The sequence below is a fragment of the Pinus tabuliformis genome, chromosome J, assembly GCF_031772625.1.
Source record: "Pinus tabuliformis cultivar Carrire ecotype Pingquan chromosome J, CPIR1, whole genome shotgun sequence".
NCBI lineage: Eukaryota > Viridiplantae > Streptophyta > Pinopsida > Pinales > Pinaceae > Pinus > Pinus tabuliformis.
Genome location: NC_142295.1, coordinates 1,041,407,672 through 1,041,422,650, shown reverse-complemented (window position 1 = coordinate 1,041,422,650; position 14,979 = coordinate 1,041,407,672). Strand labels below are relative to the sequence as shown.

Sequence of the window (14,979 nt, the reverse complement as noted above, 5' to 3'; positions counted from 1 at the left end):
GGGTGAAAAAATAGAAATGGAACAAACCCTAATCTTCCTTGGGTTAAACTCTGATCCGTCGGCCACAGGCAAACTAGGATCCGTCGGCTACATGAACCCGTCCAATTGGGTTCAAATGTATTGAAGCCTTTCAGCTATTTAAACTCTCTTCCACTACGATATCTCATGGCATACAGGATTTGAACTCGTGATCTCATTCGGATACATAAAACTATTTCATCTGAGCATCTGTAATTTGCGGCAATTGGGTATAAAGAAAATGGAGGGTTCAGGGAAAAACAGGGGGAAGGGAGGTAAAGGGTCGAGAGAGAAGACAGTGAACATGGCTGTAAAGGTGGGATTGAATTTTCCGGTGGACAGGATCGCCAGATATATGAAGAAGCGGCGGTACGTCAAGCGGTTGGGAAGGGATGCCGCCATTTTCATGGCCGCTGTCATGGAATATGTGACCGCCGAGGTGTTGGAATTGGGTGGCAACGCCGCCCGCGACGACAAGAAGACCAAAATCTCCTCCCGCCATATTGAACGGGTGGTCAGAAATGACGACGAGTTGGCGGAACTCTCTGCCAAAGTGAGTTGCAGAGTTCCCCGAGTCTCCGTGGAAGAAGTAGAAGATATCATCACTGGATTTGGGAGCTTCGAATTAAATGGAGACGATGGTGCGCCATAAGGCCGCAAACCTTTGTTCTAACTGGCAAGCTTAATTTGGATTTCGGTTTTTTTCTCTTTTTTTGTTTATGATGGCTGGTTGTTGTTATCTATTTTGTTTAAATTTAATTTGTTTGTAGAATTAAATCTTCCAAAAATTTACTCAGACTCTGCGGCATTTGAATGTAACAAATGATAAATGAAACTATGGTGGTGTTGCAGTAAATTTGTCATATTTCATGAGACGTTCACTGCGGGACTTGAGTTAATCTTTCGTGTTGTGTGTCCCTGCAATAAAACAACAGTTGCCCACTTCAGTCTTCCATATGTATGTCACACGCCCAACCAAAGAGCAGATCTCGAACTTCTCTTTCATAATCACATAATGCCTGCGTAATAGTTAAAAATTTATTATAATTTAATTGTCAAACTATTTGTAGGAACAATTATCATTTGTTTACCATTTGACTTGTTATTATTATTCAAGAAAAACAATGTCACATAGAATTACTTACGGGTAGGGTTTAAATGGGTAGACTTTCGCTCCTACCAAATATCTAGCTCTTGAGCCATTAACATGTCTCTTTATGTACAAAGAAAATAAACTCTTAACTAAATAAAAACAATTTTAATGCATACTCCAAGTCCATACCATATAAATATGATATGGTTTCATAGGAGATTGTTTAAATTATTTTATAATTATATTAATAATGTGTTTATTTTAAAAATATGATTATTAACATGTCCTTTATAATTTTTGAGCATATAATATTTATAAATTATTTTAAAATAAAATTATTTATTTTTGTAAGAAAAAACCATTTCCATTTGAAAGTTTAATAAAAAAATGGAAATGGAGATATTTTTCTCAACTCCTAAAAATTATAGACTTGAAACCAAAAATTATAGACTTGAAACCAATCTGATGGAAACTGCAACTCCACAAATTATATTTTTAGTAATTCTTTGAATCCATGCCTAAAGATCCCCACGTCTTGGATGTCCACTTGAGAGGAAAACCTGAAAATATCTTCTCTTCTTATAGATTCTTCAATTGACGAATTCTTGATGCCACATGTGTGAGCTTCTTTTGACCTTCCAAGGCTTTCATAGACCTTTTCTTGAATTTTATCTACCTTCTGGAGCTTGATGATAGCTTATTGTGATCTTCACTGAACCTTTTTACCTTCCTTCTTCAAGATTGAACTTGCAGAAGAAAACCCTAGACTTATTAAATAAAAGACTTTGAACATGAAACCCATGCTCTAATAATAATAATAATAATAATTTTCTTTATTTTTACAACTTAGAAGAATCAAAAGCACATTTCATATTTATGAATACCGAACCTAGTTACACATTTTTCAACACTCCCAAACTCCATTCTTCATTATAGATTGGTATTCTTCATTCATGGCAACCTTCCATTCTTTGTGATTGACAACTTTTTGAAAATCGGATGCCTCCGCTTCTATTATTTTCTTCATGTAGGCTACATACCTAGAATATTGTTTGGGCTTCTTGCTTTGCTTGAATGTACCTTGAGATACTCCATGACTTTCTACATCTAGAAGTACAGACTGCAACCAAATAGGACTTTTTCTAGTTTTAGGGCTTACCATAGGTTGTATAGGTTCACAGTGACCTTCATCATCAAAGTCCATAGGAAGATCTGTCAGGCTAGGCAGTAACTCTCCAAAGGCAGAAAAACTGATTGGTGTATTATTCCATAGGTAACCCATTTTTATACACAATAGGGAGTGATTGTTCAGTTCATCTCCCGATGACTGTTCACCTTCCCAATTTATATAGTTACATAAAATTCCCAATCATGAAGATTAGGTGTCAACATTCCCCCCCTTAATCTGAAGGGATGTTGGTGAGTCCAAGCATCATTCTGAATCGTTCAAGCTTTTCCTTTCCAAGTGCTTTGGTGAAGATGTCTGCAATTTGCTCATTTGTGGAACAATGACGGAGATGGATTGTTTTGCCCTCAACCTGATGTCGAATTAGATGATATTTAGTATTGATATGCTTTGTTTGATCATGGAACTTTGGGTTCTTGGCCAGTTTTATTGCATAGGTGTTATCAATCATGAGTGGAGTTGATTGTACTTATTTTACCTGCAAATCTTCAAGAATTTTCCTGAGCCACACAATTTCTTTCGTTGCTTCAGTTGTTGCCACGTATTCTGCTTCTGTTGTGGAATCTGTTGGAACTGATTGTTTGCGTGATCTTCAGGAGACAGCTCCTGATCCAAGACTCATAGCATATCCTGAGGTAGATACCCCAGTTTCTTTGTCTCCGCCGAAGTCTGAATCAGAGTATCCAATCAAGATGAAGTCGTCCACCTGTGTATACTTGATTCCAAGGTCTTGAGTTCCCTTCAAGTACCTTAGAACTCTTTTTGCAGCAGACCAGTGTCCCTCACAAGGCTTTTGCATGAACCTGGAGAGGATTCCAACAGTAAATGAGGTAGATGAGGTAGATGAGACTTCCTACAAGCTATCTATACTTTGTTGCATCCTCAAATTCCTTTCCTTATAGATGTGAGCTTTAAGTTTTGTTCCATTGGAGTAGAAAGAGGATTGCACTCTGTCATGCCAAATCTGTTTAACAAATCTCCAATGTATTTCTTTTTTGAGAAAGAAATATGGATTTTGGATGTTGGGTTACTTCAATGCCAAGATAGTAATGAACATAGCCCAAATCAGTCATTTCAAAACTTTTTCCCAATTCCTTCTTTATCGATGCAAGGTAGCTTTCATTGTTCCCTGTCATTAAAAGATCATCTACATATACCACAAGATACACAACCGTTTTGCCAACTTTCTTGACAAATAAAGTTGCATCATCAAGATCAAAATGATTGAAGTTGAGTTTCAAAAGATGCTCAGTTATTTTTTCATACCAGGCTCGCAGTGCTTGTTTGAGGCCATACAAGGATTTCACAAGTTTGCATACTTTATGTTCATGTCCTTTCACAGAAAATCCTTCACGCTGGGACATAAAAACATTCTCTTTTAGATCTCCATTCAAGAAGACAGTTTTCACATCCATTTGATGGGCTTTCCAACTGTTCTGAGCTGCTAGTGCAAAGAGTGTCCGTATGGTGGCCCATTTTGCTGTGGGGGCAAAAGTTTCCTCATAATCGACCCCTTCCTTCTGTGCAAAACCTTTTGCCACAAGCCTAGCTTTGTGCTTGTCAAGTGAGCCATCAGCTTTATACTTGTTCTTGTAGACCCACTTGCAGCCAATTGGTTTGGTTCCAAATGGAGGATCAACCAGCTTCCAAGTGCCATTCTTTATGAGAGCATCATACTCCTTTTGCATCGCTTCTTTTCATTCATCATGAGAAGCAGCTTCTTTGAAGGAAGTTGGTTCAAAATCTGTAGACAAGTTCAATTCACAATCATAAGTAACATCCATATCAACAGGTGAATTAGAGTCATCTACGTCACCTCCATTTTGTCGGTTTGAATTTCTGGTTCTTGTTTTTCCAATTTCATCAGGATGAACACTTTCAAGTGTCTTTGTCAGCCATTTTGGGGGACCTTTCTGAGATGGTCCAGGTTTCTCTGTTGATTGAGTTGGGACTAAATCAAGATTGAGTCTGCCAATTCTATCAATTACATCACTTAAAGCATCATCCGTTGTTGGAGTTCATGCAGGGGAGATTATTCTTCAGAAGAAGATTCCACATGTTGATCTAGTATAGGAATCCCCCCTTCAAGATGTGGAATCTGATTATCAAATTCTTGAAATGATTTCGTTTTTGCGAATCTATCCAAGCGATCAAGTTGCCTCTCAACAACATTGTCAGATTTGGATGATTCAAGAAAAATGACATCTCTAGATACAACAAACTTTTTATTTACTTCATCATAGAGGCGGTATGCTTTAGAGGTGTTTGAATACCCCAGGAAGATACACTTACGACTTCTAGCACCAAGTTTGTTTCTATGTACCTTTGGTATCAAAGCATAACAGGTGGAACCAAAGATCCTGAGATGTTTTACCAAAGGAACATGTCCATACCACAATTCATAAGGTGTCTTGTTTCTTATAGCATTAGATGGACATCTATTCTTTATATATGCAGCATATAGAACAGCATCAACGCAAAACATTATCTTTACATTTTTGAAGAAAAGCATGGATCGTACCATATTCAAGATTGTTCTATTCATTCTTTCAGCTACACCATTTTGTTGGGGATTATAAGGCACAGTTGTTTGATGTTTGATCCCATGTTGGCGAAGATAGTTTTCAAATTCATTTGATGTATATTCTTTTCCATTATCAGTGCGAATAGACCTAATATGAGATTGTGCATCATTTTCAATCCATTTATGAAAATTCTTGAATGTTTGAAAAGCATCAGATTTGTTCTTCAATAAAGTTGCATCATCAAGATCAAAATGATTGAAGTTGAGTTTCAAAAGATGCTCAGTTATTTTTTCATACCAGGCTCGCAGTGCTTGTTTGAGGCCATACAAGGATTTCACAAGTTTGCATACTTTATGTTCATGTCCTTTCACAGAAAATCCTTCACGCTGGGACATAAAAACATTCTCTTTTAGATCTCCATTCAAGAAGACAGTTTTCACATCCATTTGATGGACTTTCCAACTGTTCTGAGCTGCTAGTGCAAAGAGTGTCCGTATGGTGGCCCATTTTGCTGTGGGGGCAAAAGTTTCCTCATAATCGACCCCTTCCTTCTGTGCAAAACCTTTTGCCACAAGCCTAGCTTTGTGCTTGTCAAGTGAGCCATCAGCTTTATACTTGTTCTTGTAGACCCACTTGCAGCCAATTGGTTTGGTTCCAAATGGAGGATCAACCAGCTTCCAAGTGCCATTCTTTATGAGAGCATCATACTCCTTTTGCATCGCTTCTTTTCATTCATCATGAGAAGCAGCTTCTTTGAAGGAAGTTGGTTCAAAATCTGTAGACAAGTTCAATTCACAATCATAAGTAACATCCATATCAACAGGTGAATTAGAGTCATCTACGTCACCTCCATTTTGTCGGTTTGAATTTCTGGTTCTTGTTTTTCCAATTTCATCAGGATGAACACTTTCAAGTGTCTTTGTCAGCCATTTTGGGGGACCTTTCTGAGATGGTCCAGGTTTCTCTGTTGATTGAGTTGGGACTAAATCAAGATTGAGTCTGCCAATTCTATCAATTACATCACTTAAAGCATCATCCGTTATTGGAGTTCATGCAGGGGAGATTATTCTTCAGAAGAAGATTCCACATGTTGATCTAGTATAGGAATCCCCCCTTCAAGATGTGGAATCTGATTATCAAATTCTTGAAATGATTTCGTTTTTGCGAATCTATCCAAGCGATCAAGTTGCCTCTCAACAACATTGTCAGATTTGGATGATTCAAGAAAAATGACATCTCTAGATACAACAAACTTTTTATTTACTTCATCATAGAGGCGGTATGCTTTAGAGGTGTTTGAATACCCCAGGAAGATACACTTACGACTTCTAGCACCAAGTTTGTTTCTATGTACCTTTGGTATCAAAGCATAACAGGTGGAACCAAAGATCCTGAGATGTTTTACCAAAGGAACATGTCCATACCACAATTCATAAGGTGTCTTGTTTCTTATAGCATTAGATGGACATCTATTCTTTATATATGCAGCATATAGAACAGCATCAACGCAAAACATTATCTTTACATTTTTGAAGAAAAGCATGGATCGTACCATATTCAAGATTGTTCTATTCATTCTTTCAGCTACACCATTTTGTTGGGGATTATAAGGCACAGTTGTTTGATGTTTGATCCCATGTTGGCGAAGATAGTTTTCAAATTCATTTGATGTATATTCTTTTCCATTATCAGTGCGAATAGACCTAATATGAGATTGTGCATCATTTTCAATCCATTTATGAAAATTCTTGAATGTTTGAAAAGCATCAGATTTGTTCTTCAATAAATAAACCCAACACATTCTGGTGTAATCATCAATAAATGTCATGATATATTTATTTCCATTTGCAGAAGGAACAGGCATTGGACCACATAAATCTAAATGAATGAGTTCAAGCTTCCTATGTGCTCTTGAATGTGAATCATGAAAAGACTATTTGCTATGCTTTCCTAGAATGCAAGCATCACATTGCTTATGTTTCCTAGGGATTGTAGGCAAACCAACAACACCATTTTTCTTCAATAAGCGGAGACTGTCATAGTTTAAATCTCCAAATCTAGCATGCCATAATAAACTTGATGGAAGTGTACCTTCTTCATGATGAGAAATATATGAGAAATGTTGTGCATGAGTAGAGGTTCCTTGCAGTTTGAGAAGCCTTTCTTCTTCTATTCCCCTCATGACAAGTGAGTGGTTAGATGTTTTTCTTACCTCAAGCTTGCCATCAAACATATGAATGGAGTGACCTTGCTGGCGGATGTGGACCAAGGACAGCAAGTTTCTCTTGAGCTGTGGGAGATATAGAACATGATCCAGAATAAAGTCTGGAAGAAGCCCTGCCAAGCCCTGATGGCTTGATTTTTGACTGATCTGCAAAGTATACTGCTCCATCAACATTGTCAGTGAAATCTTCAAAAAAATCTTTCCTATGAGTCATATGACAGGTTTCTCCTGAATCAAGCAACCAGTCATTTTTCGAAGAAGCAAGTGAAGCATTAAACAAGTCTTCATTTACTCCAATGTTACATTGTGCCTCAATATAGTGAGCGGATTCAGGTGCTTTACCTTTGTCTGTATCATCAGTTTTACCTTTCTGATGGTTTCTTTTCTGCTCAATTTTGTCCCATGGTAGCTTGCATGTAGAAGCATCATGTGATCCATTTCGTTTGCAGCGAATGCAATGTAGATCTGCTTTTTCTCCTTGAGAATGTCTGCCCCCCTGCCTCTGAAGTATCTTCCTCTTCCTCTTCGTCCACCTCTTCCTCTTGTAGAATCTTGAGCAGGATGTTTTTCTTTATGGGCAAGGCAAACAGTCTCTTCAGAAGATTCAAGGACTGTCTTCTTTCCAAAGGCTTTCTCTCTTTCAGCAAACTTTTTCACAAGAGAGTCAAAGGTTATATCTTTAAGATTTCCATTTGCTTGTAAAGACTCAAGATAATTGGAGTAAGTAGGATAGAGTGCCTTGAGAAAAGCAATAAGAGGGATATCCAGCTCAACCTTAGTGTATTTGATATCATGCATTATGGATTTTACTTCAGATGCAAGAGCAAGAGGATCATTATTTTTCAATTCAAGAGTGAAGAGTTTAATCATGAGCTGAACAACTTCAAGTGCATAATGTGAGTCATAGAGTTCTTTGAGCTTTTGTAAAGCTTCAAAGGCAGTTGAATATGATGAAATATGGTGACTTACTTCTTCATTTACAGATGCTGCGATTAATGCATATGCTTTGTTTTTCTTGTTATCCCAAATGACGAGCTCTTTGTCTGATGTGGGTTTACTGGGTCATTGTCTCCTTCTCTGACACACACTCCTTTCCACAACTCATTGAAGATGAGGGTGTGTTTTATCATCCGGGACCATTCAAGATAGTTCTCCTTGCCAGTGAGAACTATTCCTACCATAGAGATGATTGAATGCAGTTCTGTAAAAAAAATACTTCTGGTGATAAAAAAAACTTTTGCTGATAAAAAGAACTTCTGCTGGTATACAATGAAGTTGTACTCAAAAGGGCAACTCAAAAGATTTAAAATCCACAATGTGACCCCTATAAATCCATCATTGTATAAATTCACCTTACATAAACTTCATATAAGTCCATCATATAACCCTCATAAAACTTCACCTTATAAATCTTATATAAATCTCATAAAACTTCACCTATAAATATCATGGTCATGTGCATTCGAACTGTAATTTACAGCGGTCAACTTCGGCAAAGCATTAAACCAAGTTATGGAGGCCAGCGTACAAAACTTATTTGAAATTCGAACTATTCAAAATGTATTGAAACCATTCACCACACCTTTTGATTGTATACCATTCAGGCATGTCAAAAATACCATTGGAACTTATTTGAAACAGGCAGCAAGCGTATTTATTTGAAAAATTCAAAATATATGTCAGCAGCATTCAAAACCGCGTTCAAAACTTATGAGAGTTTCACAGCAGTAATTTAAAAAACGCACAGTCAGCACTTATTTGAAAATAGCAGCATCATTCCGCCAACCTTAAACCAGTACAGTGCTACACCATTGAGCCACAGTGGCAACACTTATTTGAAAACAGCAACATTTGTTTGAAAGCACCACGAACAAGGGAAGAGAGAACAAGATTGCAGACAGCATAGCATGGCTGACCAGATAAATATGTATATTTTAAAACAGTTTTTCTCACAAAAAAAACATTGATTTTATTTTGATGAGGTGTTCTCACTGCTTCGTCTGAGGCAAGACTGCTTCCAGCGCCTTCTGCTGCTCAAGAGTAAAGGAATCTGGAAAATCTACAGAGAAATGAATGTACAAATTACCTTTCAAAGAAGGTCGATGGTAAACCGGCATTCCTTCATCTTCAATAACCTTGAACTGACTCGGCTTGACAACTTCAGCCGCACTTGATTTGATAAGCAGTTGCCTACCATCCATATGGGTTAATACAAATTGGAACCCACACAGTGCCTCCCTCAATAATAAGGTATGCTCAACAACAAGATCATCTCCCTTTTCCAGCGGCAACGCTAATTTCTTCTCCTGCAGTTTCTCTGATGAGAATAAGTGCGCAGCGTCAGGCCTATGCAGGTCAGAGACAAGCATTATGGACAAAGCGCAGTGGCAGAGGCAGATTATTTTAGAACAGAAGGGAATAAAGCAGAGGCAGAGGCAGAGGTCAGGACAGAGGAGTTACAAGGAGCATAATAGCTAAAACAAGGAGCTGGCTCTGATACCATGTCAGGCCAGGCGGTAACTCTCCAAAGGCAGAAAAACTGATTGGTGTATTATTCCATAGGTAACCCATTTTTATATTCAATAGGGAGTGATTGTTCAGTTCATCTCCCGATGACTGTTCACCTTCCCAATTTATTTAGTTACATAAAATTCCCAATCATGAAGATTAGGTGTCAACAAGATCCTTGTATTTCTTGAATGTAATACTTTCATTAAATATCACATCTCGATTGACTTCTATTTGATGTCCTTCCTTTATGTAGATCTTATAGGCCTTAGAAGAGTTACTACAGCCTAAAAATCTTCCCTTCATGCTAGATGGATCCAACCTGTTTATTTTTTCCATAAGTATATGATTATAGGCAAGACAACCAAAAATTCAGAGATGATCTATGGTTGATTTCTTCACAGTGAGCACTTCTTTGGGAGTTCTTTGATCTAGTGACCTATGGGGACTTCGATTTTGTATGTATAGTATTGCCTTTGTAACTTAACCCCATAAAAATTTTGGTAAATCTTGATCATGTAGCATTACTTTTACAATTTTTTCAATGGATTGATTCTTTTGTTCTGCAACTCCATTTTGTTCAGGATTATCAACTCCCTCTTAATTCCCAACTCCTTATAGAAATCTATGATTTCCTTAGATGTGTATTCTCCTCCATTATCGGATCTTAATATCTTGATCCTTATTTTTGTAAGGTTATTTATTTCAGCTTTGAATTCTTGAAATTTGGTAAATACTTCATCCATGGGTTTCATTAAGTAAACCCAAGTTTTCCATAAATGGTTATCTATAAATGTGACATAATATAGATGACTTCTAAGTGATTTAGGGTTCATAGGACCATAAACATCTAAATGAATAAGATCTAAGATTTCTTATGATTATGAAGCACCGTTTCCAAATGGATCTTAGTTTTTTTCTCAATGCAAATCCCTTGCATACTCCTTCATGACCTTATTTTATTTTTTGGATTCCATCTACTACTGAATTTAGAGTTCGAAGTATTTTGAAATGGAGATGACTAAGTCTTCTATGCCAAAGTTCACATGTGTTGATGTCAATGTGAACTAAGCCTTGAGCAAGAGGATACAACAACCTATAAAGTATTCCTTCACGAATCCCAATCACTCTAAAATTTTATATGCTTGAGTTTTTACCTTGCGCTACAACTTTCCCATCAATTAAAGCCACTCTATCACCTTTATCTTCTAGACTTGAAATGGAGAGCAAGTTCTTATGAAAGTCCTATCATAGGGTAGCTCTTATCATCACTAAGCTCTACGGAGTAAGAAGACTTTCCTTTTGAAAAAAATTAATTGTGTGTGATGACCGTTCATGTGTATTGATGCTCCACTATTGATCACCCAAATTCTCTCATCCTGAAATGTTTAATTTAGATCTTGATCTTTCGCTTTGATAACCTTTGACTTGCTTTGATGCCTTTCTTAAAACTCAATCCTTAAATGCCTATATGATTAGATTTCCTTCCTTTGACTTCAACACCTTAGCTTTGATACAATGTTACGAAATCTAGGGCATTAGCATTAGTTGATTTCTCTTCTATTAGTGTATGATTTTGAATGCTTTTTACTTGTTTAGGTTAGGATCTTCTTTATGTTAAATTCTTAGTGTTCTTCTTCATCAAACAGTAAACAATGCATGAAAATAAATAGAAAAGATACCTAGCATGTAGGCTATGAGTCAGGGCCAAAACCTCTCACTTTTTGAGAGGAAAACTCACACAAATTATTCTTATAGAGATTCCAATTGATGAATACCAAGACCATTGAGCTAGTAGCCTCTCCAAGACCAAGATACGCATCCTTTTTCCATCTCTTCTTCTCTTCATCTCTTCCACTTTGATCTTCTTCAGAGCATAAACTGAGATCATCTCTTCTCATGTCAACAAACTATCATGTCATCAAAGATACCTTACTACATTTCAGGTAACATCGACTAGAGGTACTGCAAGGTAGTATCTATATTGTAATCATATCCACTTCATAGATCTGAACTTCTTAACTGAGATTTTTGCCATTGTGATTCGAGATTTAGTCTTTCTACCTTTGTGATCCGAACTTTAGAGGGATCCAATTTTCCTTCAACACCTTACCATTCCAAACTGTTATCTCATGTGTCATTGCCCATACAAAGTATAGAGAGAGATCCGAGTTCCCTTTTCCAGTGATCATATTCATACTTTAAGAAGGTTTGAACTGTGGATTTTTATTCAAATTGTATGATTGTGTTTACAGAACCGAGATAGTCACACTAATATCCAAGATAATCTGAACGACTTAATGTTACTGTATACCCGAAATCATAGGGACCCATCTGAACTTCAATCTACTATCATCGAAATTATCTCTACGTTTTTCTATCGAAAAACTCAAAGATGTATCGAACTAATTCACTGTGCTAGTGCGAAAATTATTCACTCTATTTATAGTGGTTGGTCCATATATTAAGCCAACATGTTATCCTGAAAATATTTGTCTCCATATAGCTAAGCTGACATGAGTTATTATTTCATCTTGCAGGCCGACATAGGAAGGGGAGGTATGTGCTTGTCTTTGGAGGGTTATTTCCTATAATACATTTCACATATATTTATACATGACATTAACCTTTGACAAATCCTAAGGCTCTTAATAGGAGTCATCTAAAAATAAAATTCTTTCTCATGAAACCTATGAAGAAAGGCATTACAAGATATTTTTATTATTTTCTTTACTTCATTACGAAATCACAATTACAATGTCATTATAAAGATCGAACCTAGTTAGATTTTACAACACTCTTTAGTATGTATACTGAAGAATTGAAGAAGCTCAAATATGATGAATAGATCATACATGTTGAAGCATCCAGATAGATTCTTGAGACTTGAATACATTACATAAGGATGGAACTTAGACTAGTCTTGAAACATTTCATGAATTCTTAATTTCAACTTCATTTCCCTCTTGATTCATGTGGATTTATTAGAGGTGACATATATTGTTGGAAAGTTCTTGGACAGGGCTATCCATCTAAGGAATCCACATGATTTTTTGAACAAATTACATTCTACGACTCATGTCTTTGAACACTTGCGCAACAGTAATTCAGTCCATCTTAAGATCATTGCTCTCGCCTCGAATCCTTTCCTCCTCCACGTGGAAGTTTAGGGGCCACGTGCTTGTACACTAACCTTTTCTCGTCCTATCGAGAGCAGAGCAATAGTGGGAATCGCACCATATAACCTATACTCCATCCCTTCATTATTTCAAGGAAGCGAGTGTGCCCACTGCATCACAAAATGCTCTTCGTTACAGAAAGCTCGTCGTTCTTTACGTAGCCAACAAACATCCCTCACAGTTTAGGTGGGTTTGGATTTAGGGGCATTCAGGAAGGCTCAAAGAACCGATGGCAGGACCACGATCCTTGCTATCAACACTGCCCTTCCTCCCAATGCGACTTATCAAAGTAGTTACCCCGATTACTTCTTCAAAATCACCAACAACGAGCATGTGACAGAGCTTAAGGAGAAATTCAAGCGCATGAGTAAGAAGTTCTATATCGAATTTCATGCTTGTAATCATATGTGATAAAATTGATCAAAAAGGTATTTATATTCTAATTTACGTCTGATTATTTTGTCAGTGTTGCAGGCAACAAGTCAGAAATAAACAAGAGATATATGTACTTGAAAGAGGATGTTCCCAAGGAGAATCCTAATATGTGCGAATGCGTGGTGCCATTGTTGGATGCATAACGGGACATGGTTGTGTGTGCGAATGCGTGGTGCCATTGTTGGACGCATGACGGGACATGGTTGTGGTGGAGGTGTCTGGGCTTGGAAAAGAAGCGGCTTCCCATGTCATGTTTTGCACTACCAGTGGAGTCGACATACCATGGTCGAACTATTAGCTCACAAAGCTTCTTGGACTCCAGCCAGGGTGAAGAGAGTGATGATGAACCAACAAGGTTGCTTCGTCGGAGGTATGCCTCACCTTCGACCTTGTTAAAGACCTTTCGGGCTCATCTCTAAGAACATACAAAATAGTTTGATGCATGCCTTATAGGTGTTTAGAATCTCAGAGTGGAACAAATTATTCTAGTTAGGGAGGGCCTTCCGTTCTGGATGAGCTGGAAGCCAAACTGAATCTAGATCCCAAGAAACTGAGAGCGACAAGGACATAGAGAAGCGTGGTGGCGATGATGGTCACGATCTGCAGCGACTGCGAGAGCGACATAGAGAAGCCTGGTGGCGAGGATGGTCACTATCAGCAGCTACTGATTAAAAACATAATGTCAACGAATGTTACGATGAAGCTAGGATGACAGAGCCGCAGCGTAGTTAGCAACTGTAAAGTGCCATCATGTGTCGTAATTTAGAAGACAGTAAAGGGCCATCACGTGTCGTAATTTTAGTGTATAAAGGATGATGAAAATGCAGCCATGCTATTCACCACAATGAACAGTGTTTGCACTCTGAAAACCCATGGAGAAGACGGTAAAGGGCCATCACATGTTGTAATTTTAGTGGACAGAGGACGATGAAAATGCAGCGCTGCTATTAGTCGTAATGAACAATGTTTGCACACTTTAGTCACAACGAACAATGTTGCACACTGAAATTCCACAGAAAACGCCTTTGGCATAATTAGAAAATATTTCCAAACAAAAAGGGTTGGTGTTGCATCAACACTTCAAAATTAGCGTGAAAATCACTAACATCTCAAAATAAATGTTCATACTTGATACATAAAAAAATTGAAGTGTCAAAAATAAGCCCTCTAAAAAAAATTGGTTGATGTTGCATCAACACTTTTCAAAATCAACATGAAAATTAGTAACATTTAAAAAAATATGTTACATAGGAAAATTTAAAATGCCAAAAATATGCTCCAAAAAAAGTTATTCTAAATACCCACTTTTCACAATCAGGTGTTTTTTAGCTACCTCAAAAAAACGGGTAGTTGATAGTTTTCTCGTTTGATTGGTAAATATATTTAAATCCAAGTTACATTTTATGATGCCCTTTCATCATGAAATTTGCTTCGTGTAACATCAACATCTTGCATTTCCATAAGCATATCTCCAATATTTCCAATGTCAAAGGTCCTCTTCCTTTCCAGAATTCATCAAGGACTTCATACCTTCCTCATGGAGATGTCATACCAAATTCTTCTAGTCATCAGATGTTGATTGCTTTTCTTATGTGACCATAGTTGTAACTTTTCCAAGAATCATTCTTCTCTTCCTCACATATTTTCCCCAGGAACATAGTCTCTCCATCTTGTTAACAACCTCATATTCCATAGGAGGATATATTATGTTGACTTTGTCTTATCAATATGTGAACTAGTTCAAGGTGTATACATTTATGTATCAAGAAGAGATTCTTCTTTTTCCATCATGCTCATATTTCATCATGTTT

The 14,979-nt window shown here is 37.2% G+C and overlaps 1 pseudogene; it reads right to left on the bottom strand.

Moving 5' to 3' along the window:
* Positions 1 to 9,034: 9,034 nt before the first annotated feature.
* LOC149230463 (dnaJ protein homolog pseudogene) lies at positions 9,035 to 9,415 on the bottom strand (annotated as a pseudogene).
* Between the last annotated feature and the right edge of the window lie 5,564 nt (positions 9,416 to 14,979).